Below are 19061 nucleotides of genomic sequence, written 5' to 3'. Positions count from 1 at the left end.
TTTGAACAACCAACCTTCTGATCAGCAAGCCCTAGGCTCAGTGGTATAGACCACAGTGCGACCCGCATCCCCTCCAGTAGAAGGAGCAACATATCAACAAAGGGAAGACAGTGGATGGTGGTTTTTGCTCTGTTACATAGGCTAACAATATGCTGGATTCAAGGAATTGTGGGATATGTGGTTCTCCCCTTTTGGGGGAGAAATATCTCCTTGCTACGTTTAGGTTATGATTCCATGCACACTTACTTGGGAGTAAGCTCCATGGAACACAATGGGAATGATTTCGGAATGAACATGCATAGGATTGTACTGTAAATGATGGAGCAGTGGCACAGCATGGGTGCTGGGGTGTGTGTGAGGCACACAGGGCACACAGCTAGGCACCCCCACTGCAGGCTCCCGCATTGGAGCCCAAATCGGCCCAACGCCATCAGTTGTAGCTCCACTCCCTGGTCACGCCTGACCCGGAGGCAGAGAGAGGAGAGTCGTGGCAATATTGCTGCCCGCTGTTCTGAGCCGTGGCAGGCTGGCCGTGGCAGCCCTACCCCCAGGTCAGGGGGTGGAGCTTTGCTGCTGTGATGGAGAGGGGGGTGCCTACTCTGAGCACAGTTTCTCCCCAAACCCCATCAATCCCTTAAAGTGGTGAGGACAGGGGATTTCTCCTTTGCAGCTAAAAGGATTGGGTTGGAAGGCAGCAATTAATCTCAGAAAGCACAAACGGCAAAAAGGCCTTTTAAAAATAGAAAACCTCAGGTTCTTTCCTTGCACCTTTTTAATATTGTTTACGAGCCTTTGCATCTGGATAGTTTTGTCTTCTTTTTACATAAAAATTCAATCGCATTTTTTTTATCTGTTCTAATTCTTTCCCTGCTAAAACGGACCACCTAGGATTACTCGCGGCAAATTAATTAGGATGCATTTGTGAGTCTGTGTGTTTTGCATCCCCCCACAAATGACTTTGTTGGTGATGTATTCGGGCCTCTTCTGCAATGAATTTCGCCATATATCCTCTTCCTGCAGTATCTGCAAACGCAGGCACTGTAACAGGGGAATTTTAAAAGGTCTTTGCTGTACTTTGCACTTTTCTGCGTACAGCCTTGTAAACCATGCTAATTTATGAATTAAGGCCTACTTATTCTAAAGCGCTAACTAAGGGGACTCTATTGGCAATCGGGGAAGGATTGAATCCTGAGTTGTCCTCATGGGGAGTTTGCAGGAAATGATTTCCCAACATTCTCATGTGCAGATATTTGTAGAAAGTTGTTTCTAGCTGGAACAGTAGGCCAGTCTGGTTAGATATTAATAATATGTACCTCTGATGAAGGATCGGAAATTCTTTAGCTTCTTAACTTCTCTTTCTCCCCCTCTCTCTTTCTTTTAAATCTTTCTTTATTTCTTTTTCTTTATCTCTCTCTCTTTTCCTTTCTCCTCTCCTCTCTCTCTCTTTTGCTGTTAGATCACTGTTTTAGTTTCAACCAAAAAAAGCGGATATTTGACAATAATCTTTGTATTTCTCTTAATAAACCCTAATAAAAACTTTTGCGCTGATAGGAGTTCTGGTCCAAATTACCTGGAAGGCACCAAGATGGTGAATGATGGCCTAGGGATTAGGGAATAGGATTTGTTAGATTAGCGAATTTATTTTCGTATTCATAACCGTTTAACGAGCTTTAATTCGATTTGCCTCTGTTTAGCCTGAGTATTTGTAAACCATCTTAATTAATTTATGGAATGTGCTTAATGCATCTAGTTCATTTAATTCCTCCTTCTGAAGATGAAAGGAAAACGGAAACAAACCGAATTGGCAGCTCTCAGGACTTTTAAATGCACCAGTGATCCAATCAAGTAACATGCCCTGTGGCACGTTAGACTTCATCAAGCAATCAAAAGTTCCATGGGTTGTGCAGCACCTAATAAACACACACAAATTTATGGTGACATGTCAGTTGTTGACATCTTGATTAGATTCTTAAAATAATAGATATCAATTTGCCTTGCCTATTTCCTCCCCCACAATTTCAGTGATTTTTTTTTTTTAAATAAAAAATCTCTATGTGGGTACAACAGCCTTTGACACCCCCTTTATGTGCCCAACTTCTCTTGAATATCATAAAAATAATAATTTCATCAGATATGTGTGCATTAGGGAGGCAGGAATGGCCAGTACACAAGTGACAAATTTCTGCATGCAGATACAAATACAGCTCAATAAACACACAAGACGTAACCAGCTGTACTTTTGAATAAATAAGAGAGTTTGGATTTGATATCCCGCCTTTCACTCCCTTTAAGGAGTCTCAAAGCGGCTAACATTCTCCTTTCCCTTTCTCCCCCACAACAAACACTCTGTGAGGTGAGTGGGGCTGAGAGACTTCAAAGAAGTGTGACTAGCCCAAGGTCACCCAGCAGCTGCATGTGGAGGAGCGGAGACGCGAACCCGGTTCCCCAGATTGCGAGACTACCGCTCTTAACCACTACACCTCACTGGCTATACTATTCATTGTATCAAACTGTAGATTCCAACAGAAGTCTCGTAAAGTTCAACGGAAAAAGCAGAAGACCCATTGGATCAGTTCATTCTCTGGTCAGTTCATACATAAGGCCCATAAGAGTCTATTCCACCTGTCTGTTCATAGAGTCCAATAATACACATGAAGGGTTGTTACAGTTCCACAGAATCCTTTCACAGAGTCTAAGACAAGGATTTCCAGAACATTAGCCTTGTTTTGCCATCCTAGGCTTCATCAGTAGAACAGGCTCATATGTAATATTACAGGATAGTGGATCTTATAGCATTGTAGTGGCTGCAGTATTTATGATGTTTCATGTAACCACGGGTTTGTTGTTGTTGTTTTGCTGATACAAATACAGCTTACATGCAGATAAAATTTATTATTTGAATAATTTTTTTCTCTTTCTCTCTCTATATATATATCAGGTGGCTGGTGGTGCTGTGGTCTAAACCACTGAGCCTCTTGGGCTTGCTGATCGGAAGGTCGGCAGTTCAAATCCCCGCAACGGAGTGAGCTCCTGTTGCTCTGTCCCAGCTCCTGCCAACCTAGGAGTTTGAAAGCACACCAGTGCAAGTACATGAATAGGTACCACTGCGGCAGGAAGGTAAACAATGTTTCTGTGTGCTCCAGTACTCGTCACAGTCCTCCATGTGCCAGTAGCGATTTAGTCATGCTGGCCACATGAGCCAGAAAACTGTCTGTGGACAAACGCTGGCTCCCTTGGCTTGAAAGCCAGATGAGCACCGCAACCCCATAGTCGCCTTTGACTGGATTTAACCGTTCAGGGGTTCTTTACCTTTTTACCTTTACCTGCACAAGAACCTCTTCAACATGTTTACACAACAACTCAAGAAAACAGTGTACTATGGCAGCCAGATCTGCTCCATGTTGACTGGAACATCCGCAAATAGATACTCACTTCCTTGCTGAAGTTCCACTCAATGCAAGGAGATGTGCTCTTATGCACCCATTAGACGTGGGCCATACGCATAGAATGAGCTTTTGTGTAGACCCCCAGGATAGCAACACATCTCAGAATCAAAATTACCTCCACAAACCCTAAGTGCCTTTTTAGGGTGCACGGTTCTCAAACAATAGCCTCCAATGCTATAGGACAAATTGCTCCTGAAACTGAGGAGATTTTTAAAACCATTTTGTAAGACAGCATAGCGATCTATGGTTCAAATCCCTTGGGTTCACTTAAAATACTATTCAGAACTGGCTTTTCTCCGTCTGGTTGTCACAATAACTATATGAGGAAGGTTGGCCGATTTTATTTAGAATCTTTGTTTTCTTTAAAAATAGAAAAGAAAAAAAGGAATTGGTTGTAAATATTGCTGCCCTACCTCCTTGTCTGCCTCCCCCCCCCCCCCTTTGTGGATTCTTTTGAGGATTCTTAAAAGAAAACCAAAAACTGTATTTTAAAATATGCAATGTGACTGTCCCTGAAGAACCTGGGAATGTTGATATCCCTCCCCCTAGGACTGGAGGTCTGCCTGGATTTCTTGGCTGACCCTCAGACACACACCCACCCTCAATTTTCCCCAAGGCCACAAGAGCAGATGAGAGAACAACTCAGGCAAGAAGGTCAACATCTGCCACCCAATGGCCTCTGAATAATAATAATAATAATAAATTTTATTTATATCCCGCCCTCCCCAGCCGAAGCCGGGCTCAGGGCGGCTAACAACAATAAAGCAGTACAAACAACACTTTGAAATCATTCATTATAAAATTAATTAATTCAAGCCACTGGCAACCATTGGGCCAGAGCTCTGCGAAAATTGCCAGTGGAGGGAGTCAGGCTGTGCCCTGGCCAAAGGCCTGGTGGAACAGTTCTGTCTTGCAGGCCCTGCGGAAAGATGTTAAGTCCCGCAGGGCCCTGGTCTCTTGTGACAGAGTGTTCCACCAGATCGGAGCCACGGCTGAAAAAGCCCTGGCTCTAGTTGAGGCCAGGCTAACTTCTCTGTGGCCTGGGACCTTCAAGATGTTTTTATTTGAAGACCGTAAGTTTCTCTGTGGGGCATACCAGGAGAGGCGGTCCCATAGGTACGAGGGTCCTAGGCCATATAGGGCTTTAAAGGTTAAAACCAGCACCTTAAATCTGATCCTGTACTCCACCGGGAGCCAGTGCAGCTGGTATAGCACCGGGTGAATGTGATCTCGCAGCGAAGACCCCGTAAGGAGTCTCACTGCAGCATTCTTCACCCGCTGGAGTTTCTGGGTCAGTCTCAAGGGCAGCCCCACGTAGAGGGAGTTACAATAATCCAGTCTGGAGGTGACCGTCGTGTGGATCACAGTGGCTAGGTCAGGGCGAGAGAGGTAAGGAGCCAACTGCTTAGCTTGGCAGAGATGGAGAAATGCCGCCTTTGTTGTAGCTGCAATCTGCGCCTCCATGGAAAGGGAGGTGTCGAAGATTACACCCAAACTCTTAACGGACGTGTATCTGAAGAAGTGTGCATGCACACGAAAGCTCATACCAATAACAAACTTAGTTTGTCTCTAAGGTGCTACTGGAAGGATTTTTTTAATTTTGTTTCGACCGAATGGCCTCATTAGCTGTGTATGAGGCAAATTAGAGAAGTAAGAAGGACATGGAAGTACCTGTCCAGATCAGATTCTGGCTGAAAGCCAGGTGATGGTGGAGCCTCCATCACCTAAAAAAGCTGCTGCTTTGCTCTCTTCCACATTCCAATTTTTGTTGCCTAGGGAAAGAGAAAATGCCTTTCTTCACATCCTTCCCACCACACTATACCCATTCATGAGTCAATCCCTCCATTTTGTTTTCTCCCAGTTTCTCATTTTTGCACTCTTAAGTTCAGTCTTCCACATTTCCACATCAGCTTGGAATATTTTTTTTTAAGCGCTCATTAAAATTCCTCAGCATTTTAGTGTGAATTTCTCCAAAAATACATATTTTCCAAAGCAGTTCCATGCAGTGCAATTCATTTTTGTACACTGTTTTCACTAAAATATGCAATATTTGCACAATGTAGCCTCGCATGTGTGATTTTGTACACCTTTCTCAGCTGAAGACACGCACTGCAGAATTCAGAGATGTGTGGATTTTGAAGGGTTGTTGTGATTCCGTTTGTGTATTAAATTAGGTCAGTTTTCCTTTAAATGCATGCTGAATGGAATGAACAGCCTGGACCCAGTATACCTGAAGGAGCATCTCCACCCCCATTGCTCAGCCTGGACACAGAGGTCCAGTTCCGAGGGCCTTCTGGCAGTTCCCTCCCTGAGATGTCAAGGAAATAAACAACTATCTGACTTTTAGAAGACATCTGAAGGCAGCCGCGTTTATGGAAGTTTTATGCTGTTTTTAATGTTCTGTTGAAAGCTGCCCAGAGTGGCTGGGGAAACCCAGCCAGATGGGTGAGGTGTAAATAATAAATTATTATTATTATATCTCATATACAGCTAACAGTTGGACATAATCAATTGGACAACAGGACTCGGATAGTCAGCATCCATTACACCTATTGAAAAGTAGAGCCAAAGACTCATTTGCTCAATGAATGGATGTGCATTTTCCTCTCTCTTCTTGAGTCTTTGTTTCAATTTTTTCCCCCAATAGAAAGCAAAACAAAAATCTTATTGGATAAAATGTAAGCACTACCAGAGCAAGAGAATCGAAGCAGAAGAATCCTGCTGGTAGATTATGCAAAATGCAATAGAATTAGATTTGGTTTCTTTCTGGTTTAATTTCGTTTATCCCCTTAGGAAAGATCCATTCATCATATTAATGTAGCTGTAATATAGTGCAGTAAATATTTTCCAAAAGGGGGAAAGCTTAACAACTTGAGGACACACAATCAGAAATCTCTTCTTTTCTAAACTACCTCCTTAAATACAGCTTTGTTTCGGCTGCATTAAAACTATTTAAGGGGAAAATTACAGTTTTGACAATAATCTTGGTTGCGTTCCTGTACTTCAGTGAATCGATATCTCTGGCTACCAGGAGCTTAATAGTACATAGTCATAAGAACTGAAATTGAACAGCATTTGTACATAGGAATGCCCTTCAGTATTATTTTTATAGATAGATAGATAGATAGATTGATGGATGGATGGATGGGTTGGTTGGTTGCATTTATACAAAATACATAATCAAAATAAAAACAACAACCCAATAACCCCCCCCCCTAAAAAACCACATTTTAAAAGGGCATAGGATCCTCACAACATTTAGAGTAAGACAATTAATAAACCTGGACAGGAGCCACTTGTTGGAAAGACCATGATCTCAGAAATGTCTGCAGCAATATTTATTGGCAACCAAATTGTCTGGGTGCCTTTCTGATACAATGACAAAAATAGCTTTGAAATAAGAATTGGGCAGGGGGATAGCTTTGGTTGTTGAGCATTCAAACAGGTGCTGGAATAAGGGCCAAAGTACACATCGCATGCCGTTGCATAGCCATCTGAAGCCATTGTTTTGTTTGAAAAGCTGCATTGGGATGGCCAGTTAAGAGCAGAAAAGTGGAAGAAGGCTGTGGTGCTCAACCCATTTAAAGTTCTCAGAACTTGACCCAGTCCCACCAAAGGTGCAGTGACTGCACACAAAGGGATCTCAAGAAGAAGAGAAGAAGAAGAGTTTGGATTTGATATCCCGATTTATCACTACCCAAAGGAGTCTCAAAGCGGCTTACATTCTCCTTTCCCTTCCTCCCCCACAACAAACACTCTGTGAGGTGAGTGGGGCTGAGAGACTTCAGAGAAGTGTGACTAGCCCAAGGTCACCCAGCAGCTGCATGTGGAGGAGTGGAGATGCGAACCCAGTTCACCAGATTACAAGTCTACCACTCTTAACCACTACACCACACTGGCTCTCTGTTATCAAGAGTGATAATAAAGCTGTTTCCTACCCTTTCCTGTAGCAAATGGATACTGAGCTATTATAGAACCATTTTGAGTGCCTCTCATATCAAAACATCCATTCAACAGTGGGACGATCTCCCTTGGGAGGTTGTGGACTCTCCTTCCTTGGAGGTTTATAAGCAGATGTTGGATGGCCATCTGTCATGGATGCTTTAGCCGAGATTCCTGCATTGCAGGAAGTTGGATGAACTTCGAGTTCCCAGATGAAGATCCGCTGACAGTCTGACAGTACCAAACAGCACAATCCACCTCACCTCCAGTTGGTGGTGTCACTACTGGATATTGGAGAGAGAGCGGTAAAGTGAGGTCAGTGTTGTGTAAACACAGTAGCAGAGGTAATATAAAGCTCCAGCCCTTGCCCAATTTGGGGCAGTCAGACCACATATCCCTACTTATGATACCATCATATAGACCTCTCGTACGTAGAATTAGACCATCAACTAGAGAGATACGAGTGTGGCCAGTAGGTGCATCTGAACAACTTCAAGATTGTTTTCGGAGCACCGAGTGGTCGCTTTTTGTGGGGAATAATGTGGACACATACGCTTCAACAGTACTGTTCTACGTTAAAAGCTGCATCGATGTCGTCACTACCACCAAACAAATACGGGTGTTCCCTAACAACAAGCCCTGGCTAAACAGGGATGTGTATTTGCTGTTAAAGGCAAGAAATGCTGCTTTTCACTCTGGTGATGTGCAACAGTATAGAGAAGCCAGAGCCAAACTGAAAAAGGGCATTAAGAACGCCAAAGCTATGTACTGCCGGAGGATCGAAAAACATTTTGAGAGCTCCGACCCTCGCCGAGTATGGCAAGGCCTGCGACAAATTACAGGGCAAAATATTAAAAACGAACTGGCTAGCAGCAGTGCGCACTTAGCTGATCAACTGAATCAATTTTTTAGTCGCTTGGAGGTGGGAACTGGAACTACTGACACTACAGCATTGGCTACCAGCACATCATCAGAAGCTACTACTGATAGACAACCATTTTTACTACAGACCTCTGATGTACAACGTGCCTTTCGGTGCATTAACATTAGGAAGGCAGCTGGACCGGATGGAATCACGGGACGGGTAATTAGGGACTGCGCTGCAGAATTAGCTGGTGTATTTACGGACATTTTTAATCTATCCCTGTCGCAGGGTTCTGTCCCTACCTGTCTGAAGACATCGATTATAGTGCCAGTCCCCAAGCAGTCAGTGGTGGTATCTCTCAATGACTATAGACCAATAGCCCTAACATCTGTCGTTATGAAATGTTTCGAGAGATTGGTGCTAGATCATATTAAGGCTGGTCTTCCATCCACTCTAGACCCGTTCCAGTTTGCATACAGAAGAAATAGATCTACTGATGATGCTATTTCCATCGTTGTCCACACTGTACTGAGTCATTTAGAACGACAGGGAACCTACGCAAGGCTGTTGTTTGTGGACTACAGTTCTGCCTTCAATACAATTTTGCCAGACAGGTTATTTCTTAAAATGATCAATTTGGGTATACATCAGAAGATCTGTCTGTGGGTAAGGAATTTCCTGACTGACAGGCCGCAGACAGTGAGAATGGGACCTTACTATTCTTCTACTCTAGTATTAGGCACAGGAGCTCCTCAGGGATGTGTGCTAAGTCCCTTTCTCTATTCCCTGTACACATCTGATTGTACCCCACTGTATAAGTCCAACACAATCATCAAATTTGCGGATGATACAACAGTGGTGGGGCTCATTAGTGAGAACGATGAGACTGCTTACAGGAAAGAAGTACAGGGGTTAATTCAATGGTGTAAAGAAAACAATCTTATGCTTAACACCAAAAAAACCAAAGAACTCATAGTTGATTTTAGGAGAAAGAAAAGTGTATTTTTACCATTGCACATAAATGGCGAGGAGGTGGAGAGGGTTGGTAGTTTTAAATACCTGGGCATTTATATCTCTGAGGACCTCTCATGGACTGCAAATATTAACATGGTTGTGAGGAAGGTGCAGGGGAGGTTGTATTTCCTGAGAATGCTCAGGGGACTGAATCTATCTCAGCACCTACTCCTGTCCTATTATCACAGTACCATCGAGAGTGTCTTAACCTATAGTATATTATCGTGGTATGGAAGCAGCTCTGAAACGGATAAAAAAGCTTTACTGAGAATAACAAAAATTGCCCAGAATGTTATAGGGCTCCAGCTACCAACCCTGGATGAGATCTTCACGTCTCGCACTTTGAAGAAGTCACACAATATCCTGAGAGATCCCACCCATCCTGCTCACAACTTCTTTGAACTGTTGCCTTCGGGCAGAAGATATAGGACAATGAAAACACGAACCACACGCCTTCTGAATAGTTTCTATCCAAGAGCTCTGATTGCACTAAATAATGATCTCAGGGCCAGTTGTAAGAAATAGCAAGCAGGGAGTAGGAAGGAATGAGATAGGGTTTAGGTCATGATATGCTTTTAATAGGTCATGTTATATTCTGGATTATGTATGTTTTATAGATTATGTCTGAATGGGATGAGAGTGTTGGAGGTACGTGCAAATGTGTATGTGAAGCCGGTCTTTGGGTGGGTGTTTGATTTTCGTTGTTGTGTATACTGTGTATATACGGACAATGACAAATAAATTTTCTATTCTATTCTATTCTATTCTAATTTGCACCAAGCCACCTTCCATACCTCCTTGCTCCTCCCATCTACCTCACGGTAAGAGACATGACTGGAGGTCAGGCAAGCAGTGATGCCCTCACCACACCATCTCCTTGTTGTCGTTTAGTCGTTTAGTCGTGTCCGACTCTTCGCGACCCCATGGACCAGAGCATGCCAGGCACTCCTGTCCTCCACTGCCTCCCGCAGTTTGGTCAAACTCATGCTGGTAGCTTTGAGAACACTGTCCAACCATCACGTCCTCTGTCGTCCCCTTCTCCTTGTGCCCTCCATCTTTCCCAACATCAGGGTCTTTTCCAGGGAGTCTTCTCTTCTCATGAGGTGGCCAAAGTATTGGAGCCTCAGCTTCAGGATCTGTCCTTCCAGTGAGTACTCATGGCTGATTTCCTTCAAAATGGATAGGTTTGATCTTCTTGCAGTCCATGGGACTCTCAAGAGTCTCCTCCAGTACCATAATTCAAAAGCATAAATTCTTTGCCGATCAGCCTTCTTTATGGTCCAGCTCTCACTTCTGTACATCACTACTGGGAAAACCATAGCTTTAACTATACAGTGGTACCTCTGGTTACATACTTAATTCGTTCCGGAGGTCCGTTCTTAACCTGAAACTGTTCCTAACCTGAAGCACCACTTTAGCTAGTGGGGCCTCCTGCTGCTGCCGCGCCGCCGCTGTGCGATTTCTCTTCTCATCCTGAAGCAAAGTTCTTAACCCAAGGTACTATTTCTCAGTTAGCGGATTCTGTAACCTGAAGCGTATGTAACATGAAGCGTATGTAACCTAAGGTACCACTGTACGGACCTTTGTTGGCAAGGTGATGTCTCTACATCATCTCCTACTGCATGGAAATTACTGACTCAGTAACAACCAGCTTCCTGCATTCCTGTTCTTCAGGCCTCTTGATATCTGAGCAACAAACACTGTCTAGCAGTTGGACTTAAGGCAGCTGAAAGTTGGAGACACAGTACAGTGGGCAGTGCAATTCATGTGGGTGTGAAATGGCTTTCTGGAGTGTTCTCCAAAGATTTCTGACTAAATTCCAATTTGAGCTGAGGGGAGTTCACCCATTACCAGCTCTGATGCCCTTTGGTGGGGAGACACAGATTTTAGCAAATCAAATAGCCCAGTTCCCTAGTACTTTTCCCTGAGTGAGGAATTGGATCTTTTTCTAATGCACATTTCACTGCAACTTGGAAAGCATTAATTTCTCAGCATGCGCTGGTAGCTTAGCATTGTTATTATGGGCTGCCAAGTGCCTCACAGAATTGTATATACTCATTACTGCCTGGTATTCCTTTTCCAAGAGAGTGTGATGGCTTCTGTAAGCACTGTGGGCAAATCTTCTCTTATTTGCTCCCAAAAATTGTTTTCTTAAATTACTGGCTGTCTGGCGGACATATTAGTCTAAAGCTCCTTATGAGGTAGCCTGTTGAATTATCCTTGCTTTTTCTAAACAAAGGGTCTCTCAACAAAACACACAGACAATGAACACCCAATGGCCACATGCAGCACAACTTTCCTAATTGCCTAACAACAAGCAACTAGTATTGTATATAAGAGATGGAGGATGTGCATCGCAAAGGAATGAATTAAACTATTTGCTAGAGAATATATTGCTCCTTGGACGAAGGTTTATGAGTAAAGGAGGAAGCTCAACTTGAATTCTGGTTCAAGTCTGTTAAATTTCCAACTACTATTCCCAACTTTTAAAATTATTTCTCTCAACTTTGCACAGCAAATCTCTTGCTCAGTCAAGACATTACATCACAGCAGTGCTACCGCTATGAATAACTTTTATTGCATTAGTCCTTAGCCCATAGCAGCATAACAGAATAACAAAAGTTAAACCAGATACGTAACAGCATTTACATGAACTTCCATAAAAAATCACTACTCATTATTTAGAAATAGATATAATTAATAATTAGTATTAATAAATGTAAGACATGTACTAAAACGTAACACATTCATAAAACAATACACAACACTTATTTCATAGGAAACATTGTAAACTTATATCAAGGTGTGCTTCTCAGGTTTTCAAATCTCCAGGGCAGTTTACAACAATACAATCTATGCACTTTTCCCTACATAAAGCAGCCTTTACTACAAATCAGATCCTCTTAATTGAGGGTCCGCATTGCACACGGGCCATGGAGGGGTGGGGCTTGTTCCCAAGCTATGCGTTGGCCCCCATGATCGCGCCACAGCCTGTTGGCCAATTGTGAGTGGTGGCATGATCGAGGGGGGCTTTTAAAAGGAGGTGGTGCGGCGCTGCGTTGTTTTCCTGGCTTCGTGCCCCCCAAACACCCACCCTAGTGTTTTGGTTTTGCTTTGGCCTTGCTCTGGACTTTGGTTGGTCGCCTGTTTTGGAACAGGGGCCAGGTAGGATTTTTTTCCATTTGGCAGATTGGCACAGGCCATTTGGTTTTCGCCTACCTCTTAGCAATTGTCACAACTTTGTAAGGTTTGGCGGTTAGGCATTGGCTTTGTGATGTGTGGGGGAGGGGAGGTGTGGCCATCACCTGCCCCTCCAGGTACAAGGGTATTCCGTTAAAGGAATCTGCGGGTCTGGATTTCGTCCGAAGTCTACTTGGGAGGCTAGGGCCGTGCCAGGACCCAGCGGGAACCCCGGGGTGAGCTTCAGTTGGTCACCATTGACGGAGCTCTCTCTTTTGGTGGTTTACCCTTCTAGACTTCCTGCAAGGTGGGCAGGAGTTAGATATAGTTATTGTGAATGCCTAAGCCAATATCACTTACATTTCTGTAATCAATAAGGATACGGCCTAAATTTTGCCCATTAACCTTTAAACTAAAATTCTGTGTCTGTGTGTTTTCATTATTCTGGGGGTGCACCCTCCATACAACACATAGATTAGTGCCTTGTACCAGGAAAATCAGCTTCATTTTAGCATCCCAACATTTCATTTTCTTTAAAAAGGGATATACTGTAATAGCAACCTCTGATTTCAGTGTATACATGATAATACGGTTTATACCTCTAGGGATAGGGGAAAGTTTGGTTCAGTTGGCATTTATCAGCAAGCCTGCCCAATTCACTCTTCCTGAAACAATACATGAACCGAAACACCGACATCCTTCTGAATTTTGCGGTGCTGTTTCCCAGCCAAGTAATGCATCTACTAGGGTATAATGTCCATTAAGATTACATATATTAATGAAATTAACACACAACAGTGGATTAAATGTAGGGGAATTGCTTTGCAGAAATGTGTATATTGGATAAAGTGACCTACAAATGTTCATTTTAGGAGAAATTTATTTTAGGATAAATTCAAATTTTATTGGGCCTTTAAAAAAAAGAAATCACAAACTGATGCAGAAATGTGGAGAATTTAAGATGAGGGGAGGGGAATGAGAGATCACAGAAAATTGGCAGTCACTAATCACCAGCTAACACCATGTTCATAAGACTGTTGGTAGAATTCCCAGCATTATCCAAGATGGCATAGTCCTAAGGATTGGGGAGAAATTTGATTCAGTTCACATTTTAATGTGAACCTACCCAATCTGTGCTCCTGGAAACCATATGCAAATCAAAACACATTTATTCTTTAAAATTCAGATGTCTGCTCCGAATTTTGCGATGCAATCCTCCAACCAAGAATGCATACCAAAGAGGGAGTGTAGCCCAGAAATGTGCACAGAAATGTATCTAAAATTTAAAATAACATTAAAATCTGGTGGTGAATTGCTTGTAGAGTTCATTTCTTAGTCACAATGTGCCTATTAGGAGGAATAACTCAGTACAGTCAAACCTCAGAATTCGAATGGCTCCATCCCCAAACACTGAAAACCCGGAGGTAAGCACTCCAGTTTTTGAACATTCCTCGGAATGCGAATGTCAGCCAATCGGAAGCTGCGCCTTCGAACTCAAATGTTTCAGAAGTCAAACGGATTTATTTTTTTATATTAAAAAAATGTGAACTGGTTCAGAAACGTAGCAAACTGAAGACTGAAGAAACAAAAACAAAAAAGATAGGAAATGGATAGATTCAGTCATCTCTACATAGCCCACTTATAGCCTTGAGGGGCAGTTTACTAAGTAAGGGAGAGATGGACAGGAAATTGGTTTGGGAAACTGCATGACTGAGTCCAGATTTGGCCTCAGCATTTGTGTGGCGAGTTCCCACCCCCACCCCCAGTAGAAATAAAGACACAGGACACCATGATTAAGGTTAATGGGCGAAATAGGCCACAACTTTGTTGATTACAGGAATGAGCGGTATTGGCTTAGGCATTGGTCCTATCGACTATCCGGCTTCAGCCTGATTGCATGAAGACCAGAAAGGGTTAACCACCAGAAGGGGGAGTCCTGCTGAGGCATGTCAACTAGGAGATCCCCCGGGGTCACCGCTCCATAGGCTTCGGACAGGGCAACGCCCCCCGGAGTCCTTTAGCGGACTACCCTGGACTGTGGGGGGAGGCGATGGCGCTCCCTCCCCCCTCATCTATTTAACCCTACCCTTACCAATGCCTAACTGCCAGTACTGAGAAGTTGTAACGAGTTGCTACTAGGTAGGCGAAAAACCAAATGGCTGGAGCCAATATGCCAATTGGAAAAAAATCCTACCAGGCCCCTTGACGGCAACCAACCGAAGTCCATAGCAATGTCCAAGGAGCCTGACTAAAGGGAGGGAGGGATGGGGAACCGAGTAGCTGAAGCAGTGAAAGAGGACGAGCCCCGGCTGTGCCAGCCCTAAATAGGTTGTGCCACACCTCCCCAGACAGCTGATTGGCTGCCTGGGGGGATGACGCAGCCGGGGATTCCCTAGATCTCATGGGGGCTGTGCTCAGCCCCCGCGCACATGTGGGTGAGCGTGAAGCCCCCAACCCCACCTCCTCCCCAGCTCGGAAGTGGCTTTTCCAGAACTGAGCATACCTGGAGATGAGGTTTGTGAGTAGGAGTGAAGAAGGGGCTTTCTCCTCTTGTCATTATAAAACCTATCTCTAGCGTTACTCTGAAGATTCCCTTAAAACCAATCACAATAATTGCACATATGGATGGAAGAATTTCTACAAGTCTTACTAAGTGGGATTTTCTCTTTTGACTCCGGGGTTTTGTTCTTTCTTTCTTTCTTTTCAATCCAATACGTTAGGAAGATGCATGAAATTTCTAGAAATAGGTGAAACCCCCGGGAAGCAAACAAATAAACCCCAAAAAGAAACTCCAGCCCCTTGTAAAATGTTAGCTTCAATAATGGGACAGATTCCATTCTGATTTAAGGCAGGAAGGCAGTCTACGAATAACTCTCTACTTAGGAGGAGAACATAAACACTGAAAATGTCATTTCCATATAGAGATACTAAACATTTCATTGGAATTATCTCTGTTGTTTTCGTTAAACACAGACCGTACTATTTTGGTAAATGGTGGCAACAGCTGTTTCCATCCCACTTAGTTATTGTATTTGAAATAATCCCCAGCAAATTGCTTAAAGTGGGTTTGAAATTTCCAGCTGAAAGTGTATCCATCATTAATTCATACATTGCTGCTGTATTGCATGAAGATAATGGAGCCGTTCTCTGTGCGTAGGGGAAAATGCCCCATGTATAAATAGGATGGTGGCTTGGCACAAAAGCACATTTTCCCTGCTTTCTTGCACTCCCCATTTCTATACAACACAAATACTTCACATCCTGCATTTTAAACATTACTTGTTCCAAAATAAGGCATTTCCCTATCTATTTTGCAACTGCGAGAGGGGGGCTTTGAGTGGCAAAGCAGATCATTGCCCTAGACAACTGTGGGAAGATCAGAATAGTTTTCAGCACCTCAGATGCTGGACATCATTTCTATTCCATGACAGTGCTTCAAAATAGGGGCTTAATATAGCAAACAGCCAGTAGTGATGTATGGAAGTGAGAGCTGGACCATAAAGAAGGCTGATCGCCAAAGAATAGATGCTTTTGAATTATGGTGCTGGAGGAGACTCTTGAGAGTCCCATGGACTGCTAGAAGATCAAACCTCTCCATTCTGAAGGAAATCAGCCCTGAGTGCTCACTGGAAGGACAGATCGTGAAGCTGAGGCTCCAAGACTTTGGCCACCTCATGAGAAGAGAAGAATCCCTGGAAAATACCCCAATGTTGGGAAAGATGGCCCCCGATGTTGGGGGACGACAGATAGCGAGTTGGTTGGACAGTGTTCTCGAAGCTACCAGCATGAATTTGACTAAACTGCGGGAGGCAGTGGAAGACAGGAGTGCCTGGCGTGCAACCAGTTTAGTCAGACTCATGTTTGTAGCTTCAAAGACACTATCCAATCATCTCGTCCTCTGTCGTCCCCTTCTCCTTGTGCCCTCCATCTTTCCCAACATTAGGGTCTTCTCTTCTCATGAGGTGGCTAAAGTATTGGAGTCTCAGCTTCAGGATCTGTCCTTCCAGTGAGCACTCAGGGCTGATTTCCTTCAGAATGGATAGGTTTGATCTTGCAGTCTATGGGACTTTCAAGAGTCTCCTCCAGCACCATAATTCAAAAGCATCAATTCTTTGGCGATCAGCCTTTTTTATGGTCTTGCTCTCACTTCCATACATCACTACTGGGAAAACCATAGCTTTAACTATATGGACCTTTGTTGGCAAGGTGGTGTCTTGGTCTATAAGGTGCTACTGGACATTTTTTTTTATTTTTCATTCAGGAGCACTTCAGCCTGCAGTAGTTTGTGGCTGGGCCCCACTTGTATTCTCCTGCTATCCTACTATCTAAAAATTTAGTAGTGGGCAAGCTTTTCACAGGTAGTTTCTCCCCCTCATCTTCACTCGAAGAATTGAATGAATTAGAAACATTAATAAAACTTAAACAGTTTAATTAGCCATTTGATCCATTGGGGTTAAATTCATCTCTCTCCCTCCCCAAGCTAAGTAATTAGGTTTTGTTCAGAGAACTGGTGTATGGGGTAATTAACTAGAATTTGTGGAGTGTTGCATTACAAAAGTAGGAATATCTTTTTTCCTTTCTTTCTTGTGAACTCCTCCACAAATTTTTTGAAGGCAAATATGCCTTCTAACCTGTGTTCTGATGGCAAAGTTTCATTATTCCTGGCCCATTTCTGTTCTACAGGTGCTTTTCAAGCCTTCGTGAAAAGCCTGAAAACCTTACACATCAGAAAGCGGGTGGAGTAACCCGAAATCTATGATCCTTTCACAACTCCTCTTACAGCTAAGGAATGGTTCATGCATCCATATTCTTGAATGTGAAATCTTTGTTCATTTACAGTAACCGTTAACTACTCAGAAGTTAAGTTCCTCTGACTTCACTGGGGCTTCCTCCCATGTAAGTGGGGTTAGGATTGCAGCCTTAGTGTTGAAGATATGAACTGTTTCCTCACTCTAGTTTCCTTTAAAATATAGGTGGCCTAGAGGCCAAATTGGGACGCGGGTGGTGCTGTGGGTTAAACCACAGAGACTAGGACTTGCCGATCAGAAGGTCGGCGGTTCGAATCCCCACAATGGGGTGAGCTCCCGTTGCTCAGTCCCTGCTCCTGCCAACCTAGCAGTTCGAATGCACGTCAAAGTGCAAGTAGATAAATAGGTACCGCTCCAGTGGGAAGGTAAACGGCGTTTCTGTGCGCTGCTCTGGTTCACCAGAAGTGGCTTAGTCATGCTGGCCACATGACCCGGAAGCTGTACGCCGGCTCCCTTGGCCAATAAAGTGAGATGAGCACCACAACCCCAGAGTCAGTCACGACTGGACCTAATGGTCAGAGGTCCCTTTACCTTTACCTTAGAGGCCAAATGTGGCCTTAAAAGCTGCCCTTGGGACTCACCCAGGGCAAAATTCCCCTTTCCAGCTCCCCCACTGTACTTTTCTGTGTATAAGCTGAGCTTGGGACAGACTATAGCTGGATTTTGCAAAATGTGCGAGCGGCAGCTCAACAACTATGGGCACGAGTTTTTACATGAATAGAATGTGTCCTTTTATTTAAAATGCATCTCTGGGTTTGTGGGCCTGCCTGGTTTTTTCCACACGAGTAGAATGTGTGCTTTTATTTAAAATGCATCTCTGGGTTATTTGTGGGGCATAGGAATTCATTCTTTTCCTTCAAAATATAGTCCAGCCCCCCACAAGGTCTGAGGGTCAGTGGACTGGCCCCCTGCTGAAAAAGTTTGCTGACCCCTGCTCTGGGTTCTCCAGCAGCTTTTGGACTACAATTTCCATCATCCCTGACCACTGGTCCAGCTAGCTAGGGATGATGGGAGTTGTAGTCCAAAAACTGCTGGAGACCCAAGCTTGGGAAACGCTGGCCGAGGACATAACCCAACACTTTGCTGTGATTCGCTGTGCACTGCAGAAGAACATCAATAGCAGAGACCAGCTTTCCTTTCCAGGAATGTTGTCTGCCATTACAGATCTTCTCGCTGAAAGCCGTGATAAGCCTCGGGGGGAATCCCCTCGGAACGCAGCGTGAGCGCAAACGCTCCGCTTCATCATCTGCGGAAGTGATAGCCTGTTTTTCAGAAGGAGCAGAAAGAAGAGTAACGATGGCTGATTAAAAGGGTCTCTCTCTTTTTGCCCCTGGGAGGGGAGAAAAATCATACGCAGTCAAAACCCAGGCTGTGCATTGTTGATATTTGTACCAGGAGGTTAATTAGCATTAGCAGAAGGATCAGCCGCATTGTACAGTTAGTCATATGGTAGTGCCTGCTCCCAGCAGTGTAGCGAAGAAGAAAACAAGTTAAAAATAGGTTTTTTCCCCCCATTTCTCTTTTGCAGGGGAAAAAAAACCATTTAACAAAACAAACATAAAGTAATTGGATTCCTTTTTTTCTTGTTTGCTTTCCGCGCCTCCTCTCCAGCTAAGTGTTTGATTTAGTCTCTTGCTTTGCTCTCTCAAAGTTCTGTATGTGCTGAGTAATAGAGGCAGTTGTGAGATGTTTCCTTTCCCTCTCCAGCTCCCCCCAAAAGCAAATTGTCAGTTGCTTCAGCGCAAATGAAGGCTTCATGCCTCGTAGGGTGACTCTGGCAGAATTTGATTTTGAAAAATGATCAAG

This window comes from Podarcis tiliguerta (assembly GCF_965153285.1).
Source record: "Podarcis tiliguerta genome assembly, chromosome: 17".
Classification (NCBI taxonomy): domain Eukaryota; kingdom Metazoa; phylum Chordata; class Lepidosauria; order Squamata; family Lacertidae; genus Podarcis; species Podarcis tiliguerta.
The sequence above is the reverse complement of the archived record's forward strand: the minus strand, read 5'-3'. Positions refer to the sequence as shown.